The sequence below is a fragment of the Salmo salar genome, chromosome 19, assembly GCF_965601325.2.
Source record: "Salmo salar chromosome 19, fSalSal1, whole genome shotgun sequence".
Lineage (NCBI taxonomy): Eukaryota > Metazoa > Chordata > Actinopteri > Salmoniformes > Salmonidae > Salmo > Salmo salar.
Window position 1 is genome coordinate 21,068,591 of NC_138309.1, and position 18,159 is coordinate 21,086,749.

At 43.5% G+C, this 18,159-nt stretch overlaps 1 long non-coding RNA gene across 1 annotated transcript; it reads right to left on the reverse strand.

The window, feature by feature from the left end:
- Window positions 1-8,386: 8,386 nt before the first annotated feature.
- Window positions 8,387-9,978, reverse strand: LOC145862257 (uncharacterized). The gene is made up of 2 exons (XR_014381563.1): window positions 9,645-9,978; window positions 8,387-9,217 (listed from the first exon to the last, which is right to left on the reverse strand). It is a non-coding gene; the product is annotated as an uncharacterized LOC145862257 (long non-coding RNA).
- Window positions 9,979-18,159: the final 8,181 nt, after the last annotated feature.

Genomic DNA, 18,159 nt, shown 5'->3' on the forward strand with positions numbered 1-18,159 from the left:
GACGGAGTCTACAACCCACACAAGTGGCTCAGGTAGTGCAGCTCATCCAGGATGGCACATCAATGCGAGCTGTGGCAAGAAGGTTTGCTGTGTCTGTCAGCGTAGTGTCCAGAGCATGGAGGTGCACCCAGGAGACAGGCCAGTACAGGAGATGTGGAGGAGGCCGTAGGAGGGCAACAACCCAGCAGCAGGACCGCTACCTCCGCCTTTGTGCAAGGAGGAGCAGGAGAAGCACTGCCAAAGCCCTGCAAAATGACCTCCAGCAGGCCACAAATTGGCATGTGTCTGCTCAAACGGTCAGAAACAGACTCCATGAGGGTGGTATGAGGGCCCGACATCCACAGGTGGGGGTTGTGCTTACAGCCCAACACCGTGCAGGACGTTTGGCATTTGCCAGAGAACACCAAGATTGGAAAATTCGCCACTGGCGCCCTGTGCTCTTCACAGATGAAAGCAGGTTCACACTGAGCACGTGACAGACGTGACAGAGACTGGAGACGCCGTGGAGAACGTTCTGCTGCCTGCAACATCCTCCAGCATGACCGGTTTGGCGGTGGGTCAGTCATGGTGTGGGGTGGCATTTCTTTGAGGGGCCGCACAGCCCTCCATGTGCTCGCCAGAGGTAGCCTGACTGCCATTAGGTACCGAGATGAGATCCTCAGACCCCTTGTGAGACCATATGCTGGTGCGGTTGGCCCTGGGTTCCTCCTAATGCAAGACAATGCTAGACCTCATGTGGCTGGAGTGTGTCAGCAGTTCCTGCAAGAGGAAGGCATTGATGCTATGGACTGGCCCGCCCGTTCTCCAGACCTGAATCCAATTGAGCACATCTGGGACATCATGTCTCGCTCCATCCACCAACGCAACGTTGCACCACAGACTGTCCAGGAGTTTTCGGATGCTTTAGTCCAGGTCTGGGAGGAGATCCCTCAGGAGACCATCCGTCACCTCATCAGGAGCATGCCCAGGCGTTGTAGGGAGGTCATACAGGCACGTGGAGGCCACACACACTACTGAGCCTCATTTTGACTTGTTTTAAACACATTACATCAAAGTTGGATCAGCCTGTAGTGTGGTTTTCCACTTTAATTTTGAGTGTGACTCCAAATCCAGACCTCCATGGGTTGATAAATTGGATTTCCATTGATTATTTTTGTGTGATTTTGTTGTCAGCACATTCAACTATGTAAAGAAAAAAGTATTTAATAAGATTATTTATTTCATTCAGATCTAGGATGTGTTGTTTAAGTGTTCCCTTTATTTTTTGGAGCAGTATATATATCACCAGTGAAAAGTTTGGCTTGATATACAGTACCAGTCAAAAGTGTGGACACACTTATTTACACCCTCCTATTTGGTGCAGTCTCCTCCTTGCACATCTCGACAGCTAATACGTCTCTGTTGTTAGGCAGGAACTTAGGCGGTTTGTGTGAAATATAACTGTTCCCTATCACTTCATCTGACCTGCCCTCGGCTCGAGTTCCTCAGTCCTCACTCCTCCCTACTCCACGGCTGTCCTACCTTATCACTGACTGAAACCAGACTGTTGTCCTTTGCCCTTATCCATAGAATACATGAGATTTAACACTAACATGTTATGCAGAATGTAAACTTTTTGCACTCCCCTTTTTCGCTCAGTAACTTTCAATATACCTGGTTCTCATCCACCCTCCATTGACCCCAACATATATATTCATTATACATGTACAGTAATCAATTTCTTGTATAGCAAGTATTTCAAGCTAGAATCCAAACGAGGCAGGCAAGTGGCATTGAGTGTCACGTCCTGACCAGTGAAAAGGGTAATTTGCCATAGTAGAATGGTCAGGGCGTGGCAGGGGGGTTGTTTTGTGTGTTTTGGGGTTTTTTGTTTCTAGGGGATTTTGTTCTAGTTTTCTATTTCTATGTTTCGTTTTCCACATTTGGCCGAGTATGGTTTCCAATCAGAGGCAGGTGTCTTTCGTTGTCTCTGATTGGAAGCCATACTTAGGCAGCCTGTTTTCCTTTGGGTTTTGTGGGTGGTTATTTTCCATTTAGTTGTTGTACCTGACGGAACTGTTGGTCGTTTTTGTTATTTTTGTAAAGTGTTATTCATTAAAGAATTAGGAATGAGCACTAGCCACGCTGCGCCTTGGTCTATTCAATACGACGCTTGTGACAGAACCACCCACCACAAGAAGACCAAGCAGTGTGGGAGGAGGTACTTGGAGTCATGGACCTGGGAGGAGATCCTAGATGGGGCAGGACCGTGGACAAGGCCGGGAGAGTATCTCCGCCCGCCGGAGGAGATAGAGGCAGCAAGGGCGGAATGGCGATTCTGGGGGGAACGGCTGGGATGGCAAGAGGAGGCTGAGAGGCAGCCCCCCAATTTTTCTTTGGGGGGGGGGGGGCATACAGGGAGTTTGGCTAGGTCAGGGGGGAACCCTGACCTAACTTTCCGGGCGTACAGGAGAGAGCCGTGGAGCAAACCGGAGCCAGTCAAGGAGTCAAGCGTGGAGCTTGACGCGAGATTCCGGAGAGAGGTACTGGCAGAAAGGGCACGACGGAGCAGGCGTGTAAAGGGGCGAGCAATGCATTACGATGTGATGCGCACTCTCTCGCCCATACGCACGCACAGTCCGATGCGGTCGGTACGGGCTCCTCAGCGTTGCTGTGCGAGAGTTGGCCGGCAGCCAGGAAGAAGTGCACCGGCTCAACGTATCTGGTCTCCAGTGCGTCTCCTCAGCCCAGTTTATCCTGCGCCTGCTCTACACATGGCAGCCCTCATTCCCCAGCACAGCCCAGTTTGTCCTGTGCCGGGCTAAAGTCGACATCGTGCCAGGACGGGTTGTGCTAGCCGTAAGCATCAGACCTCCAGTGAGCCTCCATGGTCCAGTACGTCCTGTGCCGGCTCCGCACACTCGTCCCCCAGTGCGCACTCCAGCGACACTCCGGAGCCTCCAGCGACGCTCCTCAGCCCGGAGCCGCCGCCAGCGACGCTCCTCAGCCCAGAGCCGCCAGCGACGCTCCTCAGCCCAGAGCCGCCAGCGACGCTCCTCAGCCCGGAGCCTCCAGCGGCGGTCTGCAACCCAGAGCCTTTAGCGGCGGTCTGCAGCCCAGGGCCTTCAGCGGTAACGGTCTGCAGCCCAGGGCCTTCAGCGGCGGTCCGCAGCCCGGATCCTCCAGCAGTGGTCGGCAGCACAGAACGGGGGCTACGCCCAGAGCCGGAGCCACCTCCGTAGCTGAAGGATTGGCGGAAGGACCTGGGTGTAGCACTGGAGACGTCGCAGACGGTGGCCACCCTCCCTTCACTCCCTTTATGTTTGGGGTTGTTTTTGTGGGTTTTTTGTTTGGGGTGCAGTTGAGTCTGCACCTTCGGGGGGGGGGGGGGGGGGGTACTGTCACATCCTGACCAGTGAAAAGGGTCATTTGCCATAGTAGAATGGTAAGGGCGTGGCAGGGGGGTTGTTTTGTGTGTTTTGGGTTTTTTTGTTTCTAGGGGAATTTGTTCTAGTTTTCTATTTCTATGTTTTGTTTTCCATGTTTGGCCGAGTATGGTTTCAAATCAGAGGCAGGTGTCTTGTTGTCTCTGATTGGAAGCCATACTTAGGCAGCCTGTTTTCCTGTTTTCCTTTGGGTTTTGTGGGTGGTAATTTTCCGTTTAGTTGTTGTACCTGACGGAACTGTTGGTTGTTTTTGTTATTTTTGTAAAGTGTTATTCATTAAAGAATTAAGAATGAGCACTAGCCACGCTGCGCCTTGGTCTATTCAATACGACGCTTGTGACATTGAGTGTGGTGGTGTGTACTACTGTGTGTGTCTTGAACCCTAAGCAACCTGCCTACACATAGTTTGAAGTACAATACCAACATAGAACTGTAGTAGATTAAAGCTTTGTGCTGGAAAACCTTGGTAGAGCATGGGTGGAATAGGCATTGTGGTGCTCATGTGAATTTCCTTTCTTTTTCAGCTTCAGACCAATGCTTATTTTCACTTAAAAAGTATAGCACTATGTAGGGAATAGGGTGCCATTTGGGATGCAGTCTTAGAGCAGCATACAGTCAGTAATGTTGGTGAGAGTTTAGAGCTGTGAGAGCCCATATTTACAGCAAGGGATACTTCTAGGTTATCCATCTAGTTGACACAGGCATTCTGAGCTTCTCATTTCTCACAGTAATTTATTTTGTGGGGCGTTTCTATGGAGATTATTGTCATAGTGGATGCGTTCTAGTCAAAGGGTGTACATGCTGATTTTCTTGTTTTATAGAAACCAATTCCATTTGTAGATGGATATAAATATTTCATGAAGAGTAGATGTATATGAACGGTGTGTGTGGGTGTGTGTGCTTGTGCATGCGTGCGTGCGTGCATATTCTTGTCTATAGTTCCAAGGCCTTTGACTAAGCCAAGATGTCTGTATGGTTCTTTAACATTGAACGGCAACACATAACGTAGAATTAGAATCAAGGAATATGTCATTCTATTTCTATGTGACACAACCCCTGGTCAATAAGGGACTTTCCCCCTTTCTTCTTGAAGTGAAATGCCAGCATAAAAAAACTGTTCATAACTCATGACTTTTCCCACTGCAAAAACACAACGTCTACTTCTTTACGTTTCAACACAACAACTCCCCTCTAATGACAGTGGATTGACTTTTGAAGAGAGGCTTAGTTCTTTGATGTTTTTAATTCCATTTCACCTTCAGACACTTTGAAGACTCATGAAAATTCAGAGTATGCAAAGATAGGCCCTCCTTCAATCATATTTACAGTATACCCTCCGTCCGTGATGCCTGGCAGGCTGTGTGCAGTCCTCTGGGGAGCCTCTGACCTCAAATGCCATGAAAGGCCTCTCAGTATTGACTCTTAAGGCCAAGTGTTACGCAACCACCGTGCTCCGTGAGGACATGCATACACGTGTACACTCGAGGGCAGGTAGGTGCCCCCCCACACACACGTACAGTACATAAAAACACAATACTCTCACACCACACACACACACACACACACACACCACACACACACACACACACACACACACACATATGCAACAACTTTAATCAAATATACAGGCAATGCTCTGGAATCAGTGAAATGGCCCTCTTTTGTTCTTAACTGACTTGCCTAGTTAAATAAAGGTTAAATAAAATTAAAAAGTTGCCTATCGGACCAGACAAGGACGTTTACTCAAAGCAATAACGTAGTTTAAAACATGCCTTTTACAGTAGCTAGCTAACATTATGATTACTCATTCTTTTTATTCCAAGCAGTTTTGAACAGGGACAAAGTGACAGGAGAGGTCAGCATAAGGGCTTGCTGCTACAGGTCCATGAGGAAAAATGAGAAACCACAGAGTTTGAGTGTAAGGTGAAATTTCTGCTGTTTGTGACACACTACATGCCGGTTACACAGTCAGAGATGAAGCCTAGTCCTAGACTAAGAAGTTCCTTTAAATGGAGATCTGTGTTAAGAGGCATTGCTTAGTCTAGGACTAGGCTTAACCCATGTCTATGAAACCGTTCTTAGTGTAGTAATTGTTCCATCGTCTTCCTTGCTGTTTATGTAAACTCTGTTATGTTAGATGCATTAGATTACATTTAAACAAGGGCATATACCCTTAATAGAAAAGTTTAAACCCGTATTGCTGTAATGAATTTAGTGGCTATTACATGTTGGGCCAGTCACTTCTGTTTGCTGGTCATGACACATGTTGAGTGATTTTATAGTCTAATCATTTTCTTTTTATAATCCCACGTAGGTTGTACTGAAGCCCTCTGAGCCAGTAACAATGACACAACATCACTGTTAATGTGTTGCTGGCACTGCATTATGCAACCACACAGTTGCATTACTATTCCAGTCTGTACACTATTCACAAATGGGAACACCAGTTGTCCCACCTGTGCACAGCTGCACAGAGGCCAAGCAGCAGTGGCATAAGCCAAGGACTGTGCTATGTTTTAATAGCTATATCACATAACATCAAATTATTATAATCACATCATAATGCTAATAAATGATTTAATGAAAACTCGTCTCTGTTACGTCTTGACCAGTATAGGGGTTATTTGTTATTGTAGTTTGGTCAGGACGTGGCAGAGGGTATTTGTTTTATGTGGTTTGGGGTGGTGGTTTGTTTAGAAGGGTGTTTGATTTATTATTTCCGGGTTTTGGGTTATGTTGTATGTTTTTGTATTTCTATGTTCTTTCTAGTTTAGTATTTTCTTTGTTAGGTAATTGGGTGTTGGACTCTCAATTGGAGGCAGGTGTTTATAGTTGCCTTTGATTGAGAGTCCTATATATAGGTTTGTGTTTTGTTTGTTAATTGTGGGTAGTTGTATTTCGCACTGCTAGTTGTTGTAGCATGTGAAACTGTCGTCTGTCGTTCTCTTTGTTTATTGTTTTTTTCCGTGTTCACATTTATTTAATAAATAATAACGATGAACATGCAACCCGCTGCGCCTTGGTCCTCTCTTCACGAAGACAGCCGTTACAATCTCATGATTAGATTTAGAATAGTGCCCTTGTACTGTCTTTTTACAGGGTCTGCAAACTGGGCCCATAGGCAAAATGACCATCACCAAGCCCACCAAAAAGCGCATGGCAGAAGGGATTAGGTGAATATTCCCTAATAGCCAGAATAGTAGGTAGTAGCTGGTCATGTGCTATTACACTTTGACTGTATAACATTATTTAATTTCAGGTGGTTTCAAGTACATTGTTTAGATTGGCTAACCACAGCGGCTGCTTTGCTTTACAGAAGTACACTGTATAGCTCCCTTCTTGAACCGCTCCCTGACCTCTCAGTTCTCCAGATAGAAGAGGCATACAATAACTTTGACCCTCTATCCAAGCCATTGTCTGCTGAAAAGCTTTTAGTCGACTCCCACTTTGGAAAGGTACAGTTGGGGAGCCTCCTGTCTTACCAGCAGCCTCCAATCACAACATGACACATAGTTCACCATAAGGAGACACCACCATTTCCTTCACTGCCCCTGGATGACTACAGACTGGAGAGCAACTTTCAAGGTTGCACATTTGTGCTCAGTGAAGAAGACCAGCTTCACGTAGTCTCTTCAGGTGAGAGAATACCTAGAGACACAGTGGTGTTCTCACTAACTAGAGAGAAGGGTGACTGGTACTATTTGTGTACATGCAAAAGTTCTTAGGCAGGAAAGACTACATAACTAACATTAGTGCTAACGACGTTAATGTTCGTTGGTGCGGCATCTTTATTGAAAGTTAGGAAATTAAGAAGATTTCATTGAACCTTCTAGTGGGCTTCGACGTCTGAAGAAGGGAACAGTACCTTTGCTATTCCAGTGGAGTAACTACCATGTCCAAGAGATCCTCATGCCACTGATGGGAAGCATCAGCTGCATCTGGGCTGTGGCTTGCCTTCTCACAAAACTACCAGTGTGGGCCTCTTGTGAAGGCATGGGCCAAGGAGCAATGAGCTACTACTGCAATGCATCTTTCCTTTTTTTGCTGTGACCATCCACATTGTCTAACACCCTGTAATCCATTTATAAACACCTCTGCTTATACTCCAAACAAAGTGCTATAGAGTTTTTATTTAGTGACGAGAACAGAAAAATGTAACTGAATTAATTTAAATTATTTATTAATTGCACAGACAGATGTTGGTTTGTTTCTCTTTCATTAATTGATAGATAAAATAAAGGGAGAGGCTCCTTTGCTATGTACTGGTAGATAACGTTTGCTAGCTAAAGAGACAAAAAGACAGAACACAATCGAATTACAAAAAAAAAAAATCATTAACTGAACGACTTCGAGGCTAGTATGGCTACAATCAGGCTGACAGGACGCGATCGCGACAGGAAGCTATGTATCGGGTAGGATGTTGAGCGGAAGTGGGCTTTGTTACGTTGTGCAAAAGGTCTATAGGGTACAATTTGGGACACAGCCTCAACCTACTCCTTGTCATAGAAATCTGGTGCAACATAAATCTATGTGCAGAGATTTACTCACTACTGACACTAAAATGTTATAAAGTGCCATTTTATGTTACCTCTGCACACTCAAACATAATTCAAAGCACAATGTCTCTACAAACCTTGTCGTATTACAAATCGATTAAATATGATATTAAGATTGTTTCTCAACTGCAAGCTGTAATTGATGGGAGATGAGTTATGCCAGTCATGTTTGAAAGATGTCCCCTCATAAACTACAAGACTTTACTAGATTTATCCTCTGCACTGTATTTTAAGGCTTGAGTGTAAAGATCATACACACGCAGGCACGGACACGTGAGTGTGCACACACACACACAAACGGTGGTGGCTGGAGGAAATTAGATGTTTTGAAATGTGTTGATTGTACAACTACATCAATTAGAGCTGGTGTCATGGCTTTCAGAAGGATCGGACCAATACGCAGTGTGACCGTAGTTCCACATCTTTTATTCAAATCGTAAAACTAATGCAATAAACAATAAACTTCAAATACAAAACAAGAAAGCCGTGACGCAGAGCAGGCATACACTACTCACAAAATATAATCACCCACAAAAACAGGTGGGACAAACATCAACTTAAATAGGACCTCCAATTAGAGACAACGACAACCGGCTGCCTCTAATTGGAGGTCATGCCAAACAAAAACCAACATAGAAATCCCAAACTAGAAAACTGAACATAGAAATAGAAAAACAGGCACACACCCATTGTCCTACTCTACCATAGAAAATAACAACTTACTATGGTCAGGACGTGACAGCTGGCAAGTGATTTCCTGGCAAGTGACACTGGAAACCAATGACTAGGACATTCTGGGGCACAGGGAAGCACACACAGAAACACATACACAAAGACATGCAAAGACACACCATGTACAAGCAGACGCAAACACACACACACTCCTACATACGTTAATGGGAGATAGTGATACTCTCTGCTCCAAATCAACGTCCAGTAACTCAAAGCTTTCTAATCTAACCATGTCCCAATGTTTTAACACCAACGTGACTCACATCGGGGGATTATTGTTTTCTCCTGGTGGGGGAGGGTCTCGGATGGTTGAGGGTCAGCTCTCTGGGAACTGTGGGGGGGATCTTGGAGGGCAGGTGGCCTTGCGGTTGGGAGCTTTGGCCGGTGGCTGAGAGGTCGCTTGTTCGGGTCACCATTTTTGACCTTGTGGGAGATCTGTCGACGTGCCCTTGAGCAGGGCGTTGACCCTGGTTTCTTCTGTGGGTCGCTCTTGGTGGGAGTCTGCTAGATAAATGTAATGTAAATGTTGAGCAGCTTCACTGCAAGTAGATTGTATGTTTTAATATTCAATAAAAACATGACTCACATGTCTTTCATACTGTATCTGTGAATTTCAGGAGAAAAGACAGATAATAGAGAAGAGAAGGAGATATACAGTAGCAAGTGAAACGGAGAGGGAGAGAAAGTGAGAGAGATTGCTTCAGAAAGGGAGTGAGAATGCAAGATAGAGATGGAGAGAGAGAAAGAGAAGACTGTAGGTAGAGATAGCAACGGAGAGAGAGTAAGGGAGGGATCAAAAGACAGAAAGAGAGCATGAGAGAGAGGAGATAGTGGCAAACCTTTTCAAAGTTAGGAGCGTTTGTCACAAATTAAGTGGGAAACTGTCACCAAAGTCAGCCCAGAATGAAAGTTCTTTCGAACTTGACAGTACCTGTGTGTTTGTTTCGCTGTCCTGGTCCACCCAGGCCGCAGGTAAGGTCAAGGATAGCAGGGTTCGGTACACAAATCTGGTTCTCGGTAGGTCCAGGTCTAAACGCCAACAGGTAAGTCCAAAACAGTCCAGCTCGTACACGGTAAATCCAGCCAATGTAGATTGTCTCTTTCTCTATGTTTCATAGATCCTTCCCGCCCTCTCTCTCTCTCTCTCTTCCTGGTTTTTCTTGACCCTTTATCTGTGGGTCGGCTCCACCTTCTGAGGGTTCCCCTTGCTTCTGGGAATTGTAGTTTTGGCAGTCGGCCATTTTGTGATCTGTAGTTCTGATCGGGGTGGCCATTTTAGTGATCGAGCAGAGCCCATTTATTAGTTCTGCCCTCACATATCTGCCATTTATCACTCGACCCCCTTCTTTGCCACAATATGAAGAGATAAAGTGTGAGTCTGTAATATTCATCAGTCTCCCATCCCTTCATCCAGACCCTGTCAGTGTCTTACTAGCAGCCAACCCTTATGGAAAAAACACATGTGAAATTTCAAAGTTATGCACAAGTATACATTTATTTCACATGGAGTTTTACATGTGGATTTTCACGTGATCACATAACGTTTCATATGCAAAATCATGTGGTTTTGGAACACTTCACGTGATGATATTTCAAAAGGATATTTTTCAAGAGATTTCACCTGCAAACAGGAATGAGTCGTTAGCAGTTTTGTAGTACACAAATCCGGTCTCTAGACCACATATTGAGTGCCTCTGTCTTATCTTGGTGTCAGATACATTTGTTCTGGGTCTTGACTCAGTCTCGGAGAGTGAGGACTCATAAGACCAGCCAAGACCAGCGGAGTAAAAAACAATTAATTATCAGCTTCCATTCAGTCAACGCATAAAACCGCTTCACCAGGCTAAATACACAGTATACACTCCTTTCTTGAAGCACTAATACACTATCTTAACAGCCTTTATATCTATTATAAACATGTTTGCATTAAAAACAGTTCCCTAGCAGACTGACAACAATATGGCTGCTTCTTACAAAAGACATGGCGACGGCAAGAGAGAGGGACAGAGACACTTAAAGTTGGTATATTTTAGAAACTACTTTCACTTATAGTACTCCTATACTTTTCATATGAACTGTCTCCCGCTTGGAGTAAGAAATTATGAATGTATTTACGTGAAAATGCTTTGGTTTGTCGTGTCTCTTCTCGGAACCTGGCCGCCTTGGAAAGGGGGGGTTGGGCCTTTTCACGGCACGCTGTCACGTCCTGACCATAGTAAGTGGTTATTTTCTATGGTAGAGTAGGTCAGGGCGTGACGGTGGTGTTTTGGGGTGTTTTGGGTTGTTCTATGTTTTCTATTTCTATGTGTTAGTTCTAGTTTTTCTATTTCTATGTTGGGATTGTTTGTGTTGATCTCTAATTGGAGGCAGCTGATCCTCGCTGCCTCTGATTAGAGATCATATTTAAGTAGGGGTTTTTCGCTTCCTGTTTTGTGGGTAATTATCTTTTGAGTAGTGTTTGTTTCTCGCTGCGTCACGGTTTGTTGTTTTTGTATATTCAGTTATTTAGTGTATTGCATTACGTTTCACAAATAAATAAAAATGTGGAACTACAAACACGCTGCACCTTGGTCCGCTCCTTCAAACAGCCGTGACACACGCTTGTAAGGCTCTGATAATCCAGAAGGTGTTTCTGTTGTTCTCCTCTGCAGTCGTCCAGTATCCGGTGACTTGAACAGAACTACATGTTTGTTCTCCTTCCATTCGCTCTGGAAGATGCTTCTTTAAAGATAGGCTGGCCAGCCGTGTCAATGGTTCCCAGTGGGGTGATGAGAGTAGCGGACTACCATGGTTTGAAAAGAGTAGTAGAATGGTTCCACTTAAATTTGCTTTAATTAGGACAGATAATCAGCCCTACCAGCGGTTGTCCGGGAGGTGACTTTATCATCTCTACCTTGTGTTGAGATTCAGTTCCAACCACTTTAAACGTGAGCTGCAGCTCTATGTCTCTCTGGTCTGATATGTTAAATCTTAACCCATCATTTTATACAGTTAATTCAAAATGGGCAGTTACATCAGGCTGACACGCTCTCTGACCACACTCAAGGGGGCAGTGACAACTTACTGTGCAGAGTTAAAGAAACAATTTCCTCTTATAGTTTCTAAAATCACATCCCTCTCTTAACAAAAAAACTTTAAACATTTTTCATATTGCATGCACAACGCATAGAAAGGAAACTTTGTACATGTATTATGTATAATTTCCAAGTTACAGTATTTCCTTTATAACATTTAATGACATCACAAAATAACAACCAAAATTACATTAGTGTTATTTTAGGTCTCCTCAGACAATTCGAAAATAAGGGAGAGCCGCACACTCTAGGAGCTCAGATGCAAAAATGTAATATCCAACGTTTCGACAGCCAAGCTGTCTTCATCAGGGTATGATCACAAACACTGTGAGATGACTCGTTTATATAGTGTCAAAAGACACACAGGTGTCTGTAATCATGGCCAAGTGTGGCCTAATATCATTGGTTAATTCTCAAATATAAAAATGGCATACAAAGAACACCATACAAAAAAACAAATGGATAGCATACGATCCTAGATTAATTTTAGACTACACAAGCTTACAAACAATTACAATGGCAAAGTCACAATAATCACAAGAATGGCTTAAGATCAAAGTTTATGTTGAGACCGAAGGGTGCAAGGGTCTTTAAGTTAAAGATCCAGGCAGCCTCTCGTTTTAACAATAAATTATCAAGGTCACCCCCTCTCCTAGGGAGGGTGACATGTTCGATGCCAATTCAGACAATTCCCCACGTTCTGTTAGAAATGTTGTTCTAGTAGTTGCTTTTGAACGTGTTAGAGTTTCGGCTGAAAAAATCTTCTTAAAACAAAGGACATGCCTTGGGTGAATTTGGAGAGGGATGTCTGAATGTTCTGGCCTTGATTTACAACAGGGCGTTAGGTGTTAACCCCCACCAGTTCCCTCCACCCCCCTGTTCGGGTGAGAGAGGGTCTGGTTGAAGATATTTATTGCAAAGCTGATCTGACATATTTGGATCGTCACAGGACAGTCATGACATCGGGTTAGGTTCCAAATCAAATTTGAAGAAGTTGCATTGTGGAAATGGTCAGGGTTTAGCCATAATTATGACATTTTGACTGTGTTAAGTAATGACGATAACAAATACATTACTCAGTAAGGTCACTCTTATAGAATTCTATGTTCACTCCCACTAAGGCGAAATTTGAATGGTTGATATCCCAGGCTTATATGTGCAGTGTTTGCAATAGCCTGGGGATGACATCACACCAAGAAACACTTACCTTGATGAAAGCCCCCAACCTAAAGAAATTGAAAGTGTCTTTCTTCTGAAGCCAAGTTACATGTTGCTCAGTCAGTACACAAACACGGACACAACAAAAATGTGCCATACCGTGAGATGCTGGACCCATACAGGTCTTTGACACATTTACCGACTCAAAATGTTGGCACCATTGTAACAGGTTGTTATCAAGCCCTAGTTTCCAGCGGTAGTATCATGTTGAACAATTCAAAATCATCTTGATTCTGACACAAACACACATGCAAGCTTTACAGGTCCATCAAGCAATTTAAATTTCCTCTCACACCCTACATTTACTGGATCCATGTAGTGTCCTGTAATACTTTGAAGTGAGACACCTTTGGTCATTCATAACACATCCATATAGACTATATCGCATGACGTTGTACTTAATATAAAGTAAGACCCCTTTGGTCATTTATAACACATACATAAATGCCTTATATCATATGACGCTGTTCTTATAAGGTCAGACACCTTTGGTCATTCATAACACATACACTACATGACCAAAAGTATGTGGACACCTGCTCATCGATCGTCTCATTCTAAAATCATGGGCATTAATATGAAGTTGATCCCCCTTTGCTGCTATAACAGCCTCCATTCTTCTGGGTAGGCTTTCCGTTAGATGTTGGAACATTGCTGTGGGGACTTGCTTCCATTCAGACACTAGAGCATTAATGAGGTTGAGCACTGATGTGGGGCGATTAGGCCTGGCTCACAGTCTGCGTTCCAGTTCATCCCAAAGGTGTTCGATGGGGTTGAGGTCAGGGCTCTGTGCAGGCCAGTCAAGTTCTTCCACACCGATCTCGAAAAGTAGTTAAGTTAAAAATAGTTAAGATTTAAGATTTACCTTCACTGGAACTAAGGGACCTAGCCCAAACCATGAAAAACAGCTCCAGAGCATTATTCCTCCTCCACCAAACTTTACCTTTGGCACTATGCATTGGGGCAGGTAGCGTTATCCTGGCATCTGCCAAGCCCAGATTCATCTGTCGGACTACCAGATGGTGAAGCGTGATTCATCACTCCAGAGAAAGTGTTTCCACTGCTCCAGAGTCCAATGAACTGCTTTACATCGCTCCATCCGATGCTTGGCATTGCGCATGGTGATCTTAGGCTTGTGTGCAGCTGCTCGGCCATGGAAACCCATTTCATGAAGCTCCCGACGAACAGTTCTTGTGCTGACGTTGCTTCTAGAGGCAGTTTGGAACTCGGTATTGAGTGTTGCAACTGAGGACAGTCGATTTTTACACTCATTCGGAAAGTATTCAGACCACTTGACTTTTTCCACATTTTGTAACAGTACAGCCTTCTAAAATTGATTAAATTGTTTTTTCCCCCTCATCAATCTACACACGATACCCAATATTGACAAAAAAATCAACTGAAATAAAACATTTACATAAATATTCAGACCCTTTACTCAGTACTTTGTTGAAGCACCTTTGGCAGAAGTTACAGCCTCGAGTCTTCTTGGGAATGACACTACAAGCTTGGCACACCTGTACTTGGGGAGTTTCTCCCATTCTTCTCTGCAGATCCTCTCAAGCTCTGGCAGGTTGGATGGGAAGCATCGCTGCACAGCTATTTTCAGGTTCAAGTCCGGGCTCTGGCTGGCCACTCAAGGACATTCAGAGACTTGTCCCGAAGCCACTTCTGCTTTGTCTTGGCTGTGTGCTTAGGGTAATTGTCCTGTTGGAAGTTGAATCTTCGCCACAGTCTGAGTTCCTGAGTGATACGGAGCAGGTTTTCATCAAGGATCTCTCTGTCCTTTGCTCCGTTCATCTTTCCCTCAACCCTGACTAGTCTCCCAGTCTCTGGTACTGAAAAATATCCACACAGCTTGATGCTCCCACCACCATGCTTCACCGTAGTGATGGTACCAGGCTACTTCCAGATATTACACTTGGCATTCAGGCCAAAGAGTTCAATCTTGGTTTCGTCAGACCAGAGAATCTTGTTTCTCATGGTCTGAGAGTCCTTTAGTTGCCTTTTGGTTAACTCCAAGCAGGCTGTCATGTGCCTTTCACTAAGGAGTGGCTTTCGTCTGGCCACCATAAGGCCTGATTGGTGGAGTGCTGCAGAGATGGTTATCCTTCTGGAAGGTTCTCTAGAGCTCTGTCAGAGTGACTATCAGGTTCATGGTCACCTACCTGACCAAGGCCCTTCTCCCCCGATTGCTCAGTTTGGCCAGGCGGCTAGCTGTAGGAAGAGTCTTGGTGTTTCCAAACTGTTTAAGAATGATGGAGGCCACGGTGTTCTTGGGGACCTTCAATGCTGCAGACATTTTTGGTACACTTCCCCAGATCTGTGGGACCTTTTATAGACAGGTGTGTGCCTTTCCAAACCATGCCCAATCAATTGAATTTACCACTTGTGGACTCCAATCAAGTTGTAGAAACATCTCAAGGATGATCAATGGAAACAGGATGCACCTGAGCTCAATTTCGAGTCTCATAGCAAAGGGTCTGAATACTTATGTAAAGAAGGTATTTCAGTTTGCAAAAAATGGGTATTGTGTGTAGATTGAAGAGGATTTTTTATTTATTTATTCCATTTTAGAATAAGGCTGTAACATAACACAATGTGGAAAATAGAAGGGGTCTGAATACTTTACGAATGCACTGTCTAAGAAAGATTACATGTATTTACATGTATTTTTCAATTTTTGTCACTAAACAGTCTCCATATTCATTGCCTTCGGAAAGTAATCAGACCCATTGACTTTTTTCCACATTTTTTACGTTACAGCCTTATTCTAAATTGGATTAAATAACAAAAAAACATTTTTTTTAACACAGTACCACATAATGACAAAGCAAAAACAGGTTGTTTGAATTTTTTCAACATTTATACAAAATAAAAAAGCAGAAAACCTTATTTTGTGATAGTCTCATCTTTCTATAGAGGGGTCATAATATACTGAATGAAAATATAAACGCAACATTTTCATGAGCTGAAATAAAAGATCACAGAAATGTTCCATACATACCGAAAGTTAATTCCTCTCAATTGTTGTGCACAAATGTGTTTACATCCCTGTTAGTGAGCATTTCTCCTTTGTCAAGATACTCCATTCACCTGACAGGTGTTAATCAGAAAGCTGATTAAACAGCATGATCATTACACAGGTGCACCTTGTACTGGGGACAATAAAAAAACTTCTAAATGTGCTGTTTTGTCACAGAACACAATACCCCAGATGTCTCAAGTGTTGAGGGAGCGTACAATATGCATGCTGACTGCAGGAATGTCCACCAGAGCTTATTGCCAGATAATTTAATGTTAATTTCTCTACCTTAAACTACTTCCAATGTCATTTTAGAGAATTTGGCAGTACGTCCAATCGGCTTCACAACTGCAGACCAGTTTGGAACAAAGCCAGCCCAGGACCTCCTCATCCGGCTTCTTCACCTGTATAATTATCTGAGACCAGCCACCTGGACAGCTGATGAAACTGAGGACTATTTCTGTCTGTAATAAAACCCCTTTGTGGGGAAAAACTATTTCTGATTGGCTGAGCCTGGCTCCCAAGTGGGTGGGCCTATGTCCTCCCAGGCCCACCCATGGATGCAGTCATGTAAAATCTATAGGTTTGGCCCTAATTTATTTATTTAATTTGACTGATTAAAAAAAATTATATGGTTTCTGGTTTACATAGAGTCCAGTGAAGTTCCTTGAGGGCCGTCTTGGTGTTTGCTTGAGGGGGAATGTACACAGCTGTGACTATAAATGACGAGAACTCTCTTGGTAGGTAAAATGGCCGGAATTTGATTGTAAGGAATTCTAGGTCGTTTGAGCAGAAGGACTTGAGTTCCTGTATGTTGTTATGATTGCACAATGAATCGTTAATCACAAAGCATATCTTTGTTGGCGCGATGCATGGAGAAGCCTGGTGGCTGAACCAATTCCGACAACATATCCCGAGAGAGACTGTTACAATCTCTGATGTCTCTCTGGAAGGCAATCCTTGCTATAATTTTGTCTAGTTTGTTATCAAGAGACTGGACATTGGCGAGTAGTATACTCAGGAGCGGTCAGCAATGTGCACATCTACAGAGCCTGACCAGAAGGCCGCTCTGTCTGTCCCTTCTGCGGCGCCATTGTTTTGGGTCGGCTTCTGGGATCAGATCCATTGTCCTGGGTGGTGGTCCGAACAGAGGATCCGCTTCTGGAAAGTCGTATTCCTGGTCGTAATGTTGGTAAGTTGACGTTGCTCTTATATCCAATAGTTCTTCCCGGCTGTATGTAATAAGACTTAAGATTTCCTGGGGTATCAATGTAAGAAATAATACATTAAAGAAACAAAATGCTGCATAGTTTCCTAAGAATGCGAAGCGACCATCTCTGTGGGTGCCATTTGTGTACCTAGACATATTGACTAACTCAAATAGACAGAAGCGTGCTATATGGCAGACAAATCCAAACTCATCTCTCGCCATGTCCAGCCCACTCATTATCTCAACCAATCATGGCTAGCGGGAAGGTTGCTACCTTATTCTGTGGCTAAACCAATTGGACTTGTAATTTAACTATTTTATTCATATTTACAGACAGCGTTCAAGTTTGTTATTAAGGCACATGAAAGGTCACATTTTCGAGATGGCTTTTCTGCCAAAAAAACGCATTTTGATAAAAAATAAAAGTTTACGATAAAACTGCTCTCCTGTGAAGTGGTGACCCGTGACATACAACTAGTTTCCTGAAATGGGTCACATATATAGATATATAGATAGATATATAGATAGATAGATATGCTACTGGTCAATTAAAACATTTTGGTCGACCAAACAATCGAGCAGTCGACTAATTGGGGTCAGCCCTAGATTCAAGAGTTAAATTAACATTCAATGGTGTAAAAGAACGGCAGTATTTGTGTTAATAACCAGAGTTAAACCAAAACTACGCCCATCATTATCATATTTCACAGCATGCTCTACTGCAGGTTGATATTTAGAACTGTTTGTTTCAATATCTACTTTTTAACATGTATATTGATTGATTAATTCATCTTATACTTCTCAAATATAAATAACATACATTTTTCTGAACTATTCCAATGTGTTACTTGGACTTACTGAACCCCTTACTGAAATGATTGTTCCAGTTTAGTTGTTTAGAGTAGTCTCATATCCTGGT